Genomic DNA, 16,837 nt, shown 5'->3' on the forward strand with positions numbered 1-16,837 from the left:
TGATGGGAAAATAGTCGGTCCGTGATATAATATAGTAAAACAAAATGTATTGCTTTTTTCTTCGCCTTGTCCGCAACTGTATTCGTAAACGTCATTAAACCCTGTTCAATATGATGTGGTATTATCAGTAGTAGAAGTGGTAACCGTGAGTCAAACACCTTTGTCCTGGAAGGAGTACTCCTCTACCAACGTGTACAACTCATACTTACCTGGCAAGGGAGACACCGTGATCACGAAGGCGGTTCACCCAGGGCGAGGCTCAGCCATTGCACTCCGGCTGTGCTGACCCCTGCGAATTTCTCAAATGTGGAAATCTCGATTGCATAATTTCTGGTAGTGGGGGACTGCGTTCGCGCTCTCCCCTGATCTTGATGTTAAAAATAATTTAGGGACATATTTATTAATTCGATGTGTCGCTTCGTGTTGAGAAGGACATTTGTCAACATTTGCATGTTCTTATCAGATGAATGGCTATAGAATGTAGGGTCTGTTTATGAGTCAACTAAGGCCTCAGAGATACATTTTGTCTTCTGATAACCCGGATGTGTGTGATATGTTATTGTAGCACTGGTGATTATGCCTGTCATGTCCTGATAATGTCAAGGCAAAGGCCTACTTGTGAATGGATCATTTTGTGCCCTCATGATGTAATCTGGATTGAGGTCTTTCATTTGCTAGAATATTAAATAATTTATAGGAGAGTTTGTAATTTAAGACCACAGTACATGTCAACCATTACAATGCCACAGAAATTTCCCTGGTCAACTATTACCATGAAAACAGACATTTCCCTGGTCAACCATTACCATGACAACAGACATTTCCCTGGTCAACCATTACCATGCCACAGTCATGTCCCTGGTCAAACATTACCATGACAACAGACATTTCCCTCGTCAACTATTACCATGACAACAGACATTTCCCTGGTCAACCATTACCATGAAAACAGACATTTCCCTGGTCAACCATTACCATGACAACAGACATTTCCCTGGTCAACCATTACCATTCCACAGTCATTTCACGGTCAACCATTACCATGACAACAGACATTTCCCTGGTCAACCATTACCATGCCACAGTCATTGCCCTGGTCAACCATTACCTTGACAACAGACATTTCCCTGGTTAAACATTACCATTCCACAGACATTTCCCTGGTCAACCATTACCTTGACAACAGACATTTCCCTGGTCAACCATTACCATTCCACGGACATGTCCCTGGTCTACAATGCCACAAACATTTCCCTGGTCAACCATTACCATGCCACAGACATGTCCCTGGTCCACTTATTTCCTGATGAAATCAGTCAATAAGATGGATTCTGTTGTTCCAAGATGCAGATCCATTCCACAGACATTTCTGCAGGTTTTTTTTTTGCAGTGAGAATGTGTAGTGAGGTATTCTGCCAAAAATGTATTTAGGCATATTAAAACACTTCAGTTTAACCCTGATCGCGAGTATCATCCTGTCAATTTACAGATACAATTACAAATACGAGTATGGCCATGTCACTGTACATAGATCTTTCTATTTTCATGTTCTACTGTGTTATTGACTACGTTTGTTTACGTGTAACTCTGTGTTGTTGTTTTTGTCGCACTGCTGTGCTTTATCTTGGCCAGGTCGCAGTTTGTAAATGAGAACTTGTTCCTAACTAGCCTACCTGGTGAAATAAAACAATTAATTAAAAACCACCCATTGTAGCTACTACCGTGTCTTGTTGATGAAGTAGTAGGCTACTGTTTCTCCTCCATATCTGTGGGTCGTATGCCACCCTGTGGTCGATGGTGGAATCATATTTTACTGAGAGCAGAAAACAAGCGTGATGAAACTATTCCTACAACGTCTGGAACGCTACAAAACACCAGAAATAAGTGGTGTCTTTCGGTTGGCTGTGTGCACGAATGTGATTTCAGCATTTTGGTACATCGCCTACTTGTGTGTTACCAGACCAACATTTAGACCAAAAATGCAATGTATTTAGAATTTCTACCGTGTTGCTTGATGGGAAAATAGTCGGTCCGTGATATAATATAGTAAAACAAAATGTATTGCTTTTTTCTTCGCCTTGTCCGCAACTGTATTCGTAAACGTCATTAAACCCTGTTCAATATGATGTGGTATTATCAGTAGTAGAAGTGGTAACCGTGAGTCAAACACCTTTGTCCTGGAAGGAGTACTCCTCTACCAACGTGTACAACTCATACTTACCTGGCAAGGGAGACACCGTGATCACGAAGGCGGTTCACCCAGGGCGAGGCTCAGCCATTGCACTCCGGCTGTGCTGACCCCTGCGAATTTCTCAAATGTGGAAATCTCGATTGCATAATTTCTGGTAGTGGGGGACTGCGTTCGCGCTCTCCCCTGATCTTGATGTTAAAAATAATTTAGGGACATATTTATTAATTCGATGTGTCGCTTCGTGTTGAGAAGGACATTTGTCAACATTTGCATGTTCTTATCAGATGAATGGCTATAGAATGTAGGGTCTGTTTATGAGTCAACTAAGGCCTCAGAGATACATTTTGTCTTCTGATAACCCGGATGTGTGTGATATGTTATTGTAGCACTGGTGATTATGCCTGTCATGTCCTGATAATGTCAAGGCAAAGGCCTACTTGTGAATGGATCATTTTGTGCCCTCATGATGTAATCTGGATTGAGGTCTTTCATTTGCTAGAATATTAAATAATTTATAGGAGAGTTTGTAATTTAAGACCACAGTACATGTCAACCATTACAATGCCACAGAAATTTCCCTGGTCAACTATTACCATGAAAACAGACATTTCCCTGGTCAACCATTACCATGACAACAGACATTTCCCTGGTCAACCATTACCATGCCACAGTCATGTCCCTGGTCAAACATTACCATGACAACAGACATTTCCCTCGTCAACTATTACCATGACAACAGACATTTCCCTGGTCAACCATTACCATGACAACAGACATTTCCCTGGTCAACCATTACCATGCCACAGTCATTGCCCTGGTCAACCATTACCTTGACAACAGACATTTCCCTGGTTAAACATTACCATTCCACAGACATTTCCCTGGTCAACCATTACCTTGACAACAGACATTTCCCTGGTCAACCATTACCATGAAAACAGACATTTCCCTGGTCAACCATTACCATGACAACAGACATTTCCCTGGTCAACCATTACCATTCCACAGTCATTTCACGGTCAACCATTACCATGACAACAGACATTTCCCTGGTCAACCATTACCATGCCACAGTCATTGCCCTGGTCAACCATTACCTTGACAACAGACATTTCCCTGGTTAAACATTACCATTCCACAGACATTTCCCTGGTCAACCATTACCTTGACAACAGACATTTCCCTGGTCAACCATTACCATTCCACGGACATGTCCCTGGTCTACAATGCCACAAACATTTCCCTGGTCAACCATTACCATGCCACAGACATGTCCCTGGTCCACTTATTTCCTGATGAAATCAGTCAATAAGATGGATTCTGTTGTTCCAAGATGCAGATCCATTCCACAGACATTTCTGCAGGTTTTTTTTTTGCAGTGAGAATGTGTAGTGAGGTATTCTGCCAAAAATGTATTTAGGCATATTAAAACACTTCAGTTTAACCCTGATCGCGAGTATCATCCTGTCAATTTACAGATACAATTACAAATACGAGTATGGCCATGTCACTGTACATAGATCTTTCTATTTTCATGTTCTACTGTGTTATTGACTACGTTTGTTTACGTGTAACTCTGTGTTGTTGTTTTTGTCGCACTGCTGTGCTTTATCTTGGCCAGGTCGCAGTTTGTAAATGAGAACTTGTTCCTAACTAGCCTACCTGGTGAAATAAAACAATTAATTAAAAACCACCCATTGTAGCTACTACCGTGTCTTGTTGATGAAGTAGTAGGCTACTGTTTCTCCTCCATATCTGTGGGTCGTATGCCACCCTGTGGTCGATGGTGGAATCATATTTTACTGAGAGCAGAAAACAAGCGTGATGAAACTATTCCTACAACGTCTGGAACGCTACAAAACACCAGAAATAAATGGTGTCTTTCGGTTGGCTGTGTGCACGAATGTGATTTCAGCATTTTGGTACATCGCCTACTTGTGTGTTACCAGACCAACATTTAGACCAAAAATGCAATGTATTTAGAATTTCTACCGTGTTGCTTGATGGGAAAATAGTCGGTCCGTGATATAATATAGTAAAACAAAATGTATTGCTTTTTTCTTCGCCTTGTCCGCAACTGTATTCGTAAACGTCATTAAACCCTGTTCAATATGATGTGGTATTATCAGTAGTAGAAGTGGTAACCGTGAGTCAAACACCTTTGTCCTGGAAGGAGTACTCCTCTACCAACGTGTACAACTCATACTTACCTGGCAAGGGAGACACCGTGATCACGAAGGCGGTTCACCCAGGGCGAGGCTCAGCCATTGCACTCCGGCTGTGCTGACCCCTGCGAATTTCTCAAATGTGGAAATCTCGATTGCATAATTTCTGGTAGTGGGGGACTGCGTTCGCGCTCTCCCCTGATCTTGATGTTAAAAATAATTTAGGGACATATTTATTAATTCGATGTGTTTTAACTCGCTTCGTGTTGAGAAGGACATTTGTCAACATTTGCATGTTCTTATCAGATGAATGGCTATAGAATGTAGGGTCTGTTTATGAGTCAACTAAGGCCTCAGAGATACATTTTGTCTTCTGATAACCCGGATGTGTGTGATATGTTATTGTAGCACTGGTGATTATGCCTGTCATGTCCTGATAATGTCAAGGCAAAGGCCTACTTGTGAATGGATCATTTTGTGCCCTCATGATGTAATCTGGATTGAGGTCTTTCATTTGCTAGAATATTAAATAATTTATAGGAGAGTTTGTAATTTAAGACCACAGTACATGTCAACCATTACAATGCCACAGAAATTTCCCTGGTCAACTATTACCATGAAAACAGACATTTCCCTGGTCAACCATTACCATGACAACAGACATTTCCCTGGTCAACCATTACCATGCCACAGTCATGTCCCTGGTCAAACATTACCATGACAACAGACATTTCCCTCGTCAACTATTACCATGACAACAGACATTTCCCTGGTCAACCATTACCATGACAACAGACATTTCCCTGGTCAACCATTACCATGCCACAGTCATTGCCCTGGTCAACCATTACCTTGACAACAGACATTTCCCTGGTTAAACATTACCATTCCACAGACATTTCCCTGGTCAACCATTACCTTGACAACAGACATTTCCCTGGTCAACCATTACCATGAAAACAGACATTTCCCTGGTCAACCATTACCATGACAACAGACATTTCCCTGGTCAACCATTACCATTCCACAGTCATTTCACGGTCAACCATTACCATGACAACAGACATTTCCCTGGTCAACCATTACCATGCCACAGTCATTGCCCTGGTCAACCATTACCTTGACAACAGACATTTCCCTGGTTAAACATTACCATTCCACAGACATTTCCCTGGTCAACCATTACCTTGACAACAGACATTTCCCTGGTCAACCATTACCATTCCACGGACATGTCCCTGGTCTACAATGCCACAAACATTTCCCTGGTCAACCATTACCATGCCACAGACATGTCCCTGGTCCACTTATTTCCTGATGAAATCAGTCAATAAGATGGATTCTGTTGTTCCAAGATGCAGATCCATTCCACAGACATTTCTGCAGGTTTTTTTTTTGCAGTGAGAATGTGTAGTGAGGTATTCTGCCAAAAATGTATTTAGGCATATTAAAACACTTCAGTTTAACCCTGATCGCGAGTATCATCCTGTCAATTTACAGATACAATTACAAATACGAGTATGGCCATGTCACTGTACATAGATCTTTCTATTTTCATGTTCTACTGTGTTATTGACTACGTTTGTTTACGTGTAACTCTGTGTTGTTGTTTTTGTCGCACTGCTGTGCTTTATCTTGGCCAGGTCGCAGTTTGTAAATGAGAACTTGTTCCTAACTAGCCTACCTGGTGAAATAAAACAATTAATTAAAAACCACCCATTGTAGCTACTACCGTGTCTTGTTGATGAAGTAGTAGGCTACTGTTTCTCCTCCATATCTGTGGGTCGTATGCCACCCTGTGGTCGATGGTGGAATCATATTTTACTGAGAGCAGAAAACAAGCGTAATGAAACTATTCCTACAACGTCTGGAACGCTACAAAACACCAGAAATAAATGGTGTCTTTCGGTTGGCTGTGTGCACGAATGTGATTTCAGCATTTTGGTACATCGCCTACTTGTGTGTTACCAGACCAACATTTAGACCAAAAATGCAATGTATTTAGAATTTCTACCGTGTTGCTTGATGGGAAAATAGTCGGTCCGTGATATAATATAGTAAAACAAAATGTATTGCTTTTTTCTTCGCCTTGTCCGCAACTGTATTCGTAAACGTCATTAAACCCTTTTCAATATGATGTGGTATTATCAGTAGTAGAAGTGGTAACCGTGAGTCAAACACCTTTGTCCTGGAAGGAGTACTCCTCTACCAACGTGTACAACTCATACTTACCTGGCAAGGGAGACACCGTGATCACGAAGGCGGTTCACCCAGGGCGAGGCTCAGCCATTGCACTCCGGCTGTGCTGACCCCTGCGAATTTCTCAAATGTGGAAATCTCGATTGCATAATTTCTGGTAGTGGGGGACTGCGTTCGCGCTCTCCCCTGATCTTGATGTTAAAAATAATTTAGGGACATATTTATTAATTCGATGTGTTTTAACTCGCTTCGTGTTGAGAAGGACATTTGTCAACATTTGCATGTTCTTATCAGATGAATGGCTATAGAATGTAGGGTCTGTTTATGAGTCAACTAAGGCCTCAGAGATACATTTTGTCTTCTGATAACCCGGATGTGTGTGATATGTTATTGTAGCACTGGTGATTATGCCTGTCATGTCCTGATAATGTCAAGGCAAAGGCCTACTTGTGAATGGATCATTTTGTGCCCTCATGATGTAATCTGGATTGAGGTCTTTCATTTGCTAGAATATTAAATAATTTATAGGAGAGTTTGTAATTTAAGACCACAGTACATGTCAACCATTACAATGCCACAGAAATTTCCCTGGTCAACTATTACCATGAAAACAGACATTTCCCTGGTCAACCATTACCATGACAACAGACATTTCCCTGGTCAACCATTACCATGCCACAGTCATGTCCCTGGTCAAACATTACCATGACAACAGACATTTCCCTCGTCAACTATTACCATGACAACAGACATTTCCCTGGTCAACCATTACCATGACAACAGACATTTCCCTGGTCAACCATTACCATGCCACAGTCATTGCCCTGGTCAACCATTACCTTGACAACAGACATTTCCCTGGTTAAACATTACCATTCCACAGACATTTCCCTGGTCAACCATTACCTTGACAACAGACATTTCCCTGGTCAACCATTACCATGAAAACAGACATTTCCCTGGTCAACCATTACCATGACAACAGACATTTCCCTGGTCAACCATTACCATTCCACAGTCATTTCACGGTCAACCATTACCATGACAACAGACATTTCCCTGGTCAACCATTACCATGCCACAGTCATTGCCCTGGTCAACCATTACCTTGACAACAGACATTTCCCTGGTTAAACATTACCATTCCACAGACATTTCCCTGGTCAACCATTACCTTGACAACAGACATTTCCCTGGTCAACCATTACCATTCCACGGACATGTCCCTGGTCTACAATGCCACAAACATTTCCCTGGTCAACCATTACCATGCCACAGACATGTCCCTGGTCCACTTATTTCCTGATGAAATCAGTCAATAAGATGGATTCTGTTGTTCCAAGATGCAGATCCATTCCACAGACATTTCTGCAGGTTTTTTTTTTGCAGTGAGAATGTGTAGTGAGGTATTCTGCCAAAAATGTATTTAGGCATATTAAAACACTTCAGTTTAACCCTGATCGCGAGTATCATCCTGTCAATTTACAGATACAATTACAAATACGAGTATGGCCATGTCACTGTACATAGATCTTTCTATTTTCATGTTCTACTGTGTTATTGACTACGTTTGTTTACGTGTAACTCTGTGTTGTTGTTTTTGTCGCACTGCTGTGCTTTATCTTGGCCAGGTCGCAGTTTGTAAATGAGAACTTGTTCCTAACTAGCCTACCTGGTGAAATAAAACAATTAATTAAAAACCACCCATTGTAGCTACTACCGTGTCTTGTTGATGAAGTAGTAGGCTACTGTTTCTCCTCCATATCTGTGGGTCGTATGCCACCCTGTGGTCGATGGTGGAATCATATTTTACTGAGAGCAGAAAACAAGCGTAATGAAACTATTCCTACAACGTCTGGAACGCTACAAAACACCAGAAATAAATGGTGTCTTTCGGTTGGCTGTGTGCACGAATGTGATTTCAGCATTTTGGTACATCGCCTACTTGTGTGTTACCAGACCAACATTTAGACCAAAAATGCAATGTATTTAGAATTTCTACCGTGTTGCTTGATGGGAAAATAGTCGGTCCGTGATATAATATAGTAAAACAAAATGTATTGCTTTTTTCTTCGCCTTGTCCGCAACTGTATTCGTAAACGTCATTAAACCCTTTTCAATATGATGTGGTATTATCAGTAGTAGAAGTGGTAACCGTGAGTCAAACACCTTTGTCCTGGAAGGAGTACTCCTCTACCAACGTGTACAACTCATACTTACCTGGCAAGGGAGACACCGTGATCACGAAGGCGGTTCACCCAGGGCGAGGCTCAGCCATTGCACTCCGGCTGTGCTGACCCCTGCGAATTTCTCAAATGTGGAAATCTCGATTGCATAATTTCTGGTAGTGGGGGACTGCGTTCGCGCTCTCCCCTGATCTTGATGTTAAAAATAATTTAGGGACATATTTATTAATTCGATGTGTTTTAACTCGCTTCGTGTTGAGAAGGACATTTGTCAACATTTGCATGTTCTTATCAGATGAATGGCTATAGAATGTAGGGTCTGTTTATGAGTCAACTAAGGCCTCAGAGATACATTTTGTCTTCTGATAACCCGGATGTGTGTGATATGTTATTGTAGCACTGGTGATTATGCCTGTCATGTCCTGATAATGTCAAGGCAAAGGCCTACTTGTGAATGGATCATTTTGTGCCCTCATGATGTAATCTGGATTGAGGTCTTTCATTTGCTAGAATATTAAATAATTTATAGGAGAGTTTGTAATTTAAGACCACAGTACATGTCAACCATTACAATGCCACAGAAATTTCCCTGGTCAACTATTACCATGAAAACAGACATTTCCCTGGTCAACCATTACCATGACAACAGACATTTCCCTGGTCAACCATTACCATGCCACAGTCATGTCCCTGGTCAAACATTACCATGACAACAGACATTTCCCTCGTCAACTATTACCATGACAACAGACATTTCCCTGGTCAACCATTACCATGACAACAGACATTTCCCTGGTCAACCATTACCATGCCACAGTCATTGCCCTGGTCAACCATTACCTTGACAACAGACATTTCCCTGGTTAAACATTACCATTCCACAGACATTTCCCTGGTCAACCATTACCTTGACAACAGACATTTCCCTGGTCAACCATTACCATGAAAACAGACATTTCCCTGGTCAACCATTACCATGACAACAGACATTTCCCTGGTCAACCATTACCATTCCACAGTCATTTCACGGTCAACCATTACCATGACAACAGACATTTCCCTGGTCAACCATTACCATGCCACAGTCATTGCCCTGGTCAACCATTACCTTGACAACAGACATTTCCCTGGTTAAACATTACCATTCCACAGACATTTCCCTGGTCAACCATTACCTTGACAACAGACATTTCCCTGGTCAACCATTACCATTCCACGGACATGTCCCTGGTCTACAATGCCACAAACATTTCCCTGGTCAACCATTACCATGCCACAGACATGTCCCTGGTCCACTTATTTCCTGATGAAATCAGTCAATAAGATGGATTCTGTTGTTCCAAGATGCAGATCCATTCCACAGACATTTCTGCAGGTTTTTTTTTTGCAGTGAGAATGTGTAGTGAGGTATTCTGCCAAAAATGTATTTAGGCATATTAAAACACTTCAGTTTAACCCTGATCGCGAGTATCATCCTGTCAATTTACAGATACAATTACAAATACGAGTATGGCCATGTCACTGTACATAGATCTTTCTATTTTCATGTTCTACTGTGTTATTGACTACGTTTGTTTACGTGTAACTCTGTGTTGTTGTTTTTGTCGCACTGCTGTGCTTTATCTTGGCCAGGTCGCAGTTTGTAAATGAGAACTTGTTCCTAACTAGCCTACCTGGTGAAATAAAACAATTAATTAAAAACCACCCATTGTAGCTACTACCGTGTCTTGTTGATGAAGTAGTAGGCTACTGTTTCTCCTCCATATCTGTGGGTCGTATGCCACCCTGTGGTCGATGGTGGAATCATATTTTACTGAGAGCAGAAAACAAGCGTAATGAAACTATTCCTACAACGTCTGGAACGCTACAAAACACCAGAAATAAATGGTGTCTTTCGGTTGGCTGTGTGCACGAATGTGATTTCAGCATTTTGGTACATCGCCTACTTGTGTGTTACCAGACCAACATTTAGACCAAAAATGCAATGTATTTAGAATTTCTACCGTGTTGCTTGATGGGAAAATAGTCGGTCCGTGATATAATATAGTAAAACAAAATGTATTGCTTTTTTCTTCGCCTTGTCCGCAACTGTATTCGTAAACGTCATTAAACCCTTTTCAATATGATGTGGTATTATCAGTAGTAGAAGTGGTAACCGTGAGTCAAACACCTTTGTCCTGGAAGGAGTACTCCTCTACCAACGTGTACAACTCATACTTACCTGGCAAGGGAGACACCGTGATCACGAAGGCGGTTCACCCAGGGCGAGGCTCAGCCATTGCACTCCGGCTGTGCTGACCCCTGCGAATTTAATCTCGATTGCATAATTTCTGGTAGTGGGGGACTGCGTTCGCGCTCTCCCCTGATCTTGATGTTAAAAATAATTTAGGGACATATTTATTAATTCAATGTGTTTTAACTCGCTCTTCTATTGAGTTTCGTGTTGAGAAGGACATTTGTCAACATTTGCATGTTCTTATCAGATGAATGGCTATAGAATGTAGGGTCTGTTTATGAGTCAACTAAGGCCTCAGAGATACATTTTGTCTTCTGATAACCCGGATGTGTGTGATATGTTATTGTAGCACTGGTGATTATGCCTGTCATGTCCTGATAATGTCAAGGCAAAGGCCTACTTGTGAATGGATCATTTTGTGCCCTCATGATGTAATCTGGATTGAGGTCTTTCATTTGCTAGAATATTAAATAATTTATAGGAGAGTTTGTAATTTAAGACCACAGTACATGTCAACCATTACAATGCCACAGAAATTTCCCTGGTCAACTATTACCATGAAAACAGACATTTCCCTGGTCAACCATTACCATGACAACAGACATTTCCCTGGTCAACCATTACCATGCCACAGTCATGTCCCTGGTCAAACATTACCATGACAACAGACATTTCCCTCGTCAACTATTACCATGACAACAGACATTTCCCTGGTCAACCATTACCATGACAACAGACATTTCCCTGGTCAACCATTACCATGCCACAGTCATTGCCCTGGTCAACCATTACCTTGACAACAGACATTTCCCTGGTTAAACATTACCATTCCACAGACATTTCCCTGGTCAACCATTACCTTGACAACAGACATTTCCCTGGTCAACCATTACCATGAAAACAGACATTTCCCTGGTCAACCATTACCATGACAACAGACATTTCCCTGGTCAACCATTACCATTCCACAGTCATTTCACGGTCAACCATTACCATGACAACAGACATTTCCCTGGTCAACCATTACCATGCCACAGTCATTGCCCTGGTCAACCATTACCTTGACAACAGACATTTCCCTGGTTAAACATTACCATTCCACAGACATTTCCCTGGTCAACCATTACCTTGACAACAGACATTTCCCTGGTCAACCATTACCATTCCACGGACATGTCCCTGGTCTACAATGCCACAAACATTTCCCTGGTCAACCATTACCATGCCACAGACATGTCCCTGGTCCACTTATTTCCTGATGAAATCAGTCAATAAGATGGATTCTGTTGTTCCAAGATGCAGATCCATTCCACAGACATTTCTGCAGGTTTTTTTTTTGCAGTGAGAATGTGTAGTGAGGTATTCTGCCAAAAATGTATTTAGGCATATTAAAACACTTCAGTTTAACCCTGATCGCGAGTATCATCCTGTCAATTTACAGATACAATTACAAATACGAGTATGGCCATGTCACTGTACATAGATCTTTCTATTTTCATGTTCTACTGTGTTATTGACTACGTTTGTTTACGTGTAACTCTGTGTTGTTGTTTTTGTCGCACTGCTGTGCTTTATCTTGGCCAGGTCGCAGTTTGTAAATGAGAACTTGTTCCTAACTAGCCTACCTGGTGAAATAAAACAATTAATTAAAAACCACCCATTGTAGCTACTACCGTGTCTTGTTGATGAAGTAGTAGGCTACTGTTTCTCCTCCATATCTGTGGGTCGTATGCCACCCTGTGGTCGATGGTGGAATCATATTTTACTGAGAGCAGAAAACAAGCGTAATGAAACTATTCCTACAACGTCTGGAACGCTACAAAACACCAGAAATAAATGGTGTCTTTCGGTTGGCTGTGTGCACGAATGTGATTTCAGCATTTTGGTACATCGCCTACTTGTGTGTTACCAGACCAACATTTAGACCAAAAATGCAATGTATTTAGAATTTCTACCGTGTTGCTTGATGGGAAAATAGTCGGTCCGTGATATAATATAGTAAAACAAAATGTATTGCTTTTTTCTTCGCCTTGTCCGCAACTGTATTCGTAAACGTCATTAAACCCTTTTCAATATGATGTGGTATTATCAGTAGTAGAAGTGGTAACCGTGAGTCAAACACCTTTGTCCTGGAAGGAGTACTCCTCTACCAACGTGTACAACTCATACTTACCTGGCAAGGGAGACACCGTGATCACGAAGGCGGTTCACCCAGGGCGAGGCTCAGCCATTGCACTCCGGCTGTGCTGACCCCTGCGAATTTAATCTCGATTGCATAATTTCTGGTAGTGGGGGACTGCGTTCGCGCTCTCCCCTGATCTTGATGTTAAAAATAATTTAGGGACATATTTATTAATTCAATGTGTTTTAACTCGCTCTTCTATTGAGTTTCGTGTTGAGAAGGACATTTGTCAACATTTGCATGTTCTTATCAGATGAATGGCTATAGAATGTAGGGTCTGTTTATGAGTCAACTAAGGCCTCAGAGATACATTTTGTCTTCTGATAACCCGGATGTGTGTGATATGTTATTGTAGCACTGGTGATTATGCCTGTCATGTCCTGATAATGTCAAGGCAAAGGCCTACTTGTGAATGGATCATTTTGTGCCCTCATGATGTAATCTGGATTGAGGTCTTTCATTTGCTAGAATATTAAATAATTTATAGGAGAGTTTGTAATTTAAGACCACAGTACATGTCAACCATTACAATGCCACAGAAATTTCCCTGGTCAACTATTACCATGAAAACAGACATTTCCCTGGTCAACCATTACCATGACAACAGACATTTCCCTGGTCAACCATTACCATGCCACAGTCATGTCCCTGGTCAAACATTACCATGACAACAGACATTTCCCTCGTCAACTATTACCATGACAACAGACATTTCCCTGGTCAACCATTACCATGACAACAGACATTTCCCTGGTCAACCATTACCATGCCACAGTCATTGCCCTGGTCAACCATTACCTTGACAACAGACATTTCCCTGGTTAAACATTACCATTCCACAGACATTTCCCTGGTCAACCATTACCTTGACAACAGACATTTCCCTGGTCAACCATTACCATGAAAACAGACATTTCCCTGGTCAACCATTACCATGACAACAGACATTTCCCTGGTCAACCATTACCATTCCACAGTCATTTCACGGTCAACCATTACCATGACAACAGACATTTCCCTGGTCAACCATTACCATGCCACAGTCATTGCCCTGGTCAACCATTACCTTGACAACAGACATTTCCCTGGTTAAACATTACCATTCCACAGACATTTCCCTGGTCAACCATTACCTTGACAACAGACATTTCCCTGGTCAACCATTACCATTCCACGGACATGTCCCTGGTCTACAATGCCACAAACATTTCCCTGGTCAACCATTACCATGCCACAGACATGTCCCTGGTCCACTTATTTCCTGATGAAATCAGTCAATAAGATGGATTCTGTTGTTCCAAGATGCAGATCCATTCCACAGACATTTCTGCAGGTTTTTTTTTTGCAGTGAGAATGTGTAGTGAGGTATTCTGCCAAAAATGTATTTAGGCATATTAAAACACTTCAGTTTAACCCTGATCGCGAGTATCATCCTGTCAATTTACAGATACAATTACAAATACGAGTATGGCCATGTCACTGTACATAGATCTTTCTATTTTCATGTTCTACTGTGTTATTGACTACGTTTGTTTACGTGTAACTCTGTGTTGTTGTTTTTGTCGCACTGCTGTGCTTTATCTTGGCCAGGTCGCAGTTTGTAAATGAGAACTTGTTCCTAACTAGCCTACCTGGTGAAATAAAACAATTAATTAAAAACCACCCATTGTAGCTACTACCGTGTCTTGTTGATGAAGTAGTAGGCTACTGTTTCTCCTCCATATCTGTGGGTCGTATGCCACCCTGTGGTCGATGGTGGAATCATATTTTACTGAGAGCAGAAAACAAGCGTAATGAAACTATTCCTACAACGTCTGGAACGCTACAAAACACCAGAAATAAATGGTGTCTTTCGGTTGGCTGTGTGCACGAATGTGATTTCAGCATTTTGGTACATCGCCTACTTGTGTGTTACCAGACCAACATTTAGACCAAAAATGCAATGTATTTAGAATTTCTACCGTGTTGCTTGATGGGAAAATAGTCGGTCCGTGATATAATATAGTAAAACAAAATGTATTGCTTTTTTCTTCGCCTTGTCCGCAACTGTATTCGTAAACGTCATTAAACCCTTTTCAATATGATGTGGTATTATCAGTAGTAGAAGTGGTAACCGTGAGTCAAACACCTTTGTCCTGGAAGGAGTACTCCTCTACCAACGTGTACAACTCATACTTACCTGGCAAGGGAGACACCGTGATCACGAAGGCGGTTCACCCAGGGCGAGGCTCAGCCATTGCACTCCGGCTGTGCTGACCCCTGCGAATTTCTCAAAGATTGCATAATTTCTGGTAGTGGGGGACTGCGTTCGCGCTCTCCCCTGATCTTGATGTTAAAAATAATTTAGGGACATATTTATTAATTCAATGTGTTTTAACTCGCTCTTCTATTGAGTTTCGTGTTGAGAAGGACATTTGTCAACATTTGCATGTTCTTATCAGATGAATGGCTATAGAATGTAGGGTCTGTTTATGAGTCAACTAAGGCCTCAGAGATACATTTTGTCTTCTGATAACCCGGATGTGTGTGATATGTTATTGTAGCACTGGTGATTATGCCTGTCATGTCCTGATAATGTCAAGGCAAAGGCCTACTTGTGAATGGATCATTTTGTGCCCTCATGATGTAATCTGGATTGAGGTCTTTCATTTGCTAGAATATTAAATAATTTATAGGAGAGTTTGTAATTTAAGACCACAGTACATGTCAACCATTACAATGCCACAGAAATTTCCCTGGTCAACTATTACCATGAAAACAGACATTTCCCTGGTCAACCATTACCATGACAACAGACATTTCCCTGGTCAACCATTACCATGCCACAGTCATGTCCCTGGTCAAACATTACCATGACAACAGACATTTCCCTCGTCAACTATTACCATGACAACAGACATTTCCCTGGTCAACCATTACCATGACAACAGACATTTCCCTGGTCAACCATTACCATGCCACAGTCATTGCCCTGGTCAACCATTACCTTGACAACAGACATTTCCCTGGTTAAACATTACCATTCCACAGACATTTCCCTGGTCAACCATTACCTTGACAACAGACATTTCCCTGGTCAACCATTACCATGAAAACAGACATTTCCCTGGTCAACCATTACCATGACAACAGACATTTCCCTGGTCAACCATTACCATTCCACAGTCATTTCACGGTCAACCATTACCATGACAACAGACATTTCCCTGGTCAACCATTACCATGCCACAGTCATTGCCCTGGTCAACTATTACCTTGACAACAGACATTTCCCTGGTTAAACATTACCATTCCACAGACATTTCCCTGGTCAACCATTACCTTGACAACAGACATTTCCCTGGTCAACCATTACCATTCCACGGACATGTCCCTGGTCTACAATGCCACAAACATTTCCCTGGTCAACCATTACCATGCCACAGACATGTCCCTGGTCCACTTATTTCCTGATGAAATCAGTCAATAAGATGGATTCTGTTGTTCCAAGATGCAGATCCATTCCACAGACATTTCTGCAGGTTTTTTTTTTGCAGTGAGAATGTGTAGTGAGGTATTCTGCCAAAAATGTATTTAGGCATATTAAAACACTTCAGTTTAACCCTGATCGCGAGTATCATCCTGTCAATTTACAGATACAATTACAAATACGAGTATGGCCATGTCACTGTACATAGA

The 16,837-nt window shown here is 41.5% G+C and overlaps 5 non-coding genes and 3 pseudogenes across 5 annotated transcripts; all 8 read left to right on the top strand.

Annotated features, from left to right (window-relative positions):
* Window positions 1-201: 201 nt before the first annotated feature.
* Window positions 202-365, top strand: LOC149980601 (U1 spliceosomal RNA). Its single transcript, XR_016484143.1, has one exon. It is a non-coding gene; the product is annotated as a U1 spliceosomal RNA (small nuclear RNA).
* Window positions 366-2,213: 1,848 nt separating this feature from the next.
* LOC149980602 (U1 spliceosomal RNA) lies at window positions 2,214-2,377 on the top strand. Its single transcript, XR_016484144.1, has one exon. It is a non-coding gene; the product is annotated as a U1 spliceosomal RNA (small nuclear RNA).
* Window positions 2,378-4,393: 2,016 nt separating this feature from the next.
* LOC149980603 (U1 spliceosomal RNA) lies at window positions 4,394-4,557 on the top strand. Its single transcript, XR_016484145.1, has one exon. It is a non-coding gene; the product is annotated as a U1 spliceosomal RNA (small nuclear RNA).
* A 2,023-nt stretch (window positions 4,558-6,580) lies between these two features.
* LOC149980604 (U1 spliceosomal RNA) lies at window positions 6,581-6,744 on the top strand. Its single transcript, XR_016484146.1, has one exon. It is a non-coding gene; the product is annotated as a U1 spliceosomal RNA (small nuclear RNA).
* A 2,023-nt stretch (window positions 6,745-8,767) lies between these two features.
* On the top strand, window positions 8,768-8,931 carry LOC149980605 (U1 spliceosomal RNA). Its single transcript, XR_016484147.1, has one exon. It is a non-coding gene; the product is annotated as a U1 spliceosomal RNA (small nuclear RNA).
* Window positions 8,932-10,954: 2,023 nt separating this feature from the next.
* On the top strand, window positions 10,955-11,106 carry LOC149980606 (U1 spliceosomal RNA; annotated as a pseudogene).
* Window positions 11,107-13,142: 2,036 nt separating this feature from the next.
* LOC149980607 (U1 spliceosomal RNA) lies at window positions 13,143-13,294 on the top strand (annotated as a pseudogene).
* Window positions 13,295-15,330: 2,036 nt separating this feature from the next.
* Window positions 15,331-15,482, top strand: LOC149980608 (U1 spliceosomal RNA; annotated as a pseudogene).
* Window positions 15,483-16,837: the final 1,355 nt, after the last annotated feature.

This window comes from Oncorhynchus mykiss, chromosome 10 (genome assembly GCF_057628025.1).
Source record: "Oncorhynchus mykiss isolate SJ-2025 chromosome 10, ASM5762802v1, whole genome shotgun sequence".
Classification (NCBI taxonomy): Eukaryota; Metazoa; Chordata; class Actinopteri; order Salmoniformes; family Salmonidae; genus Oncorhynchus; species Oncorhynchus mykiss.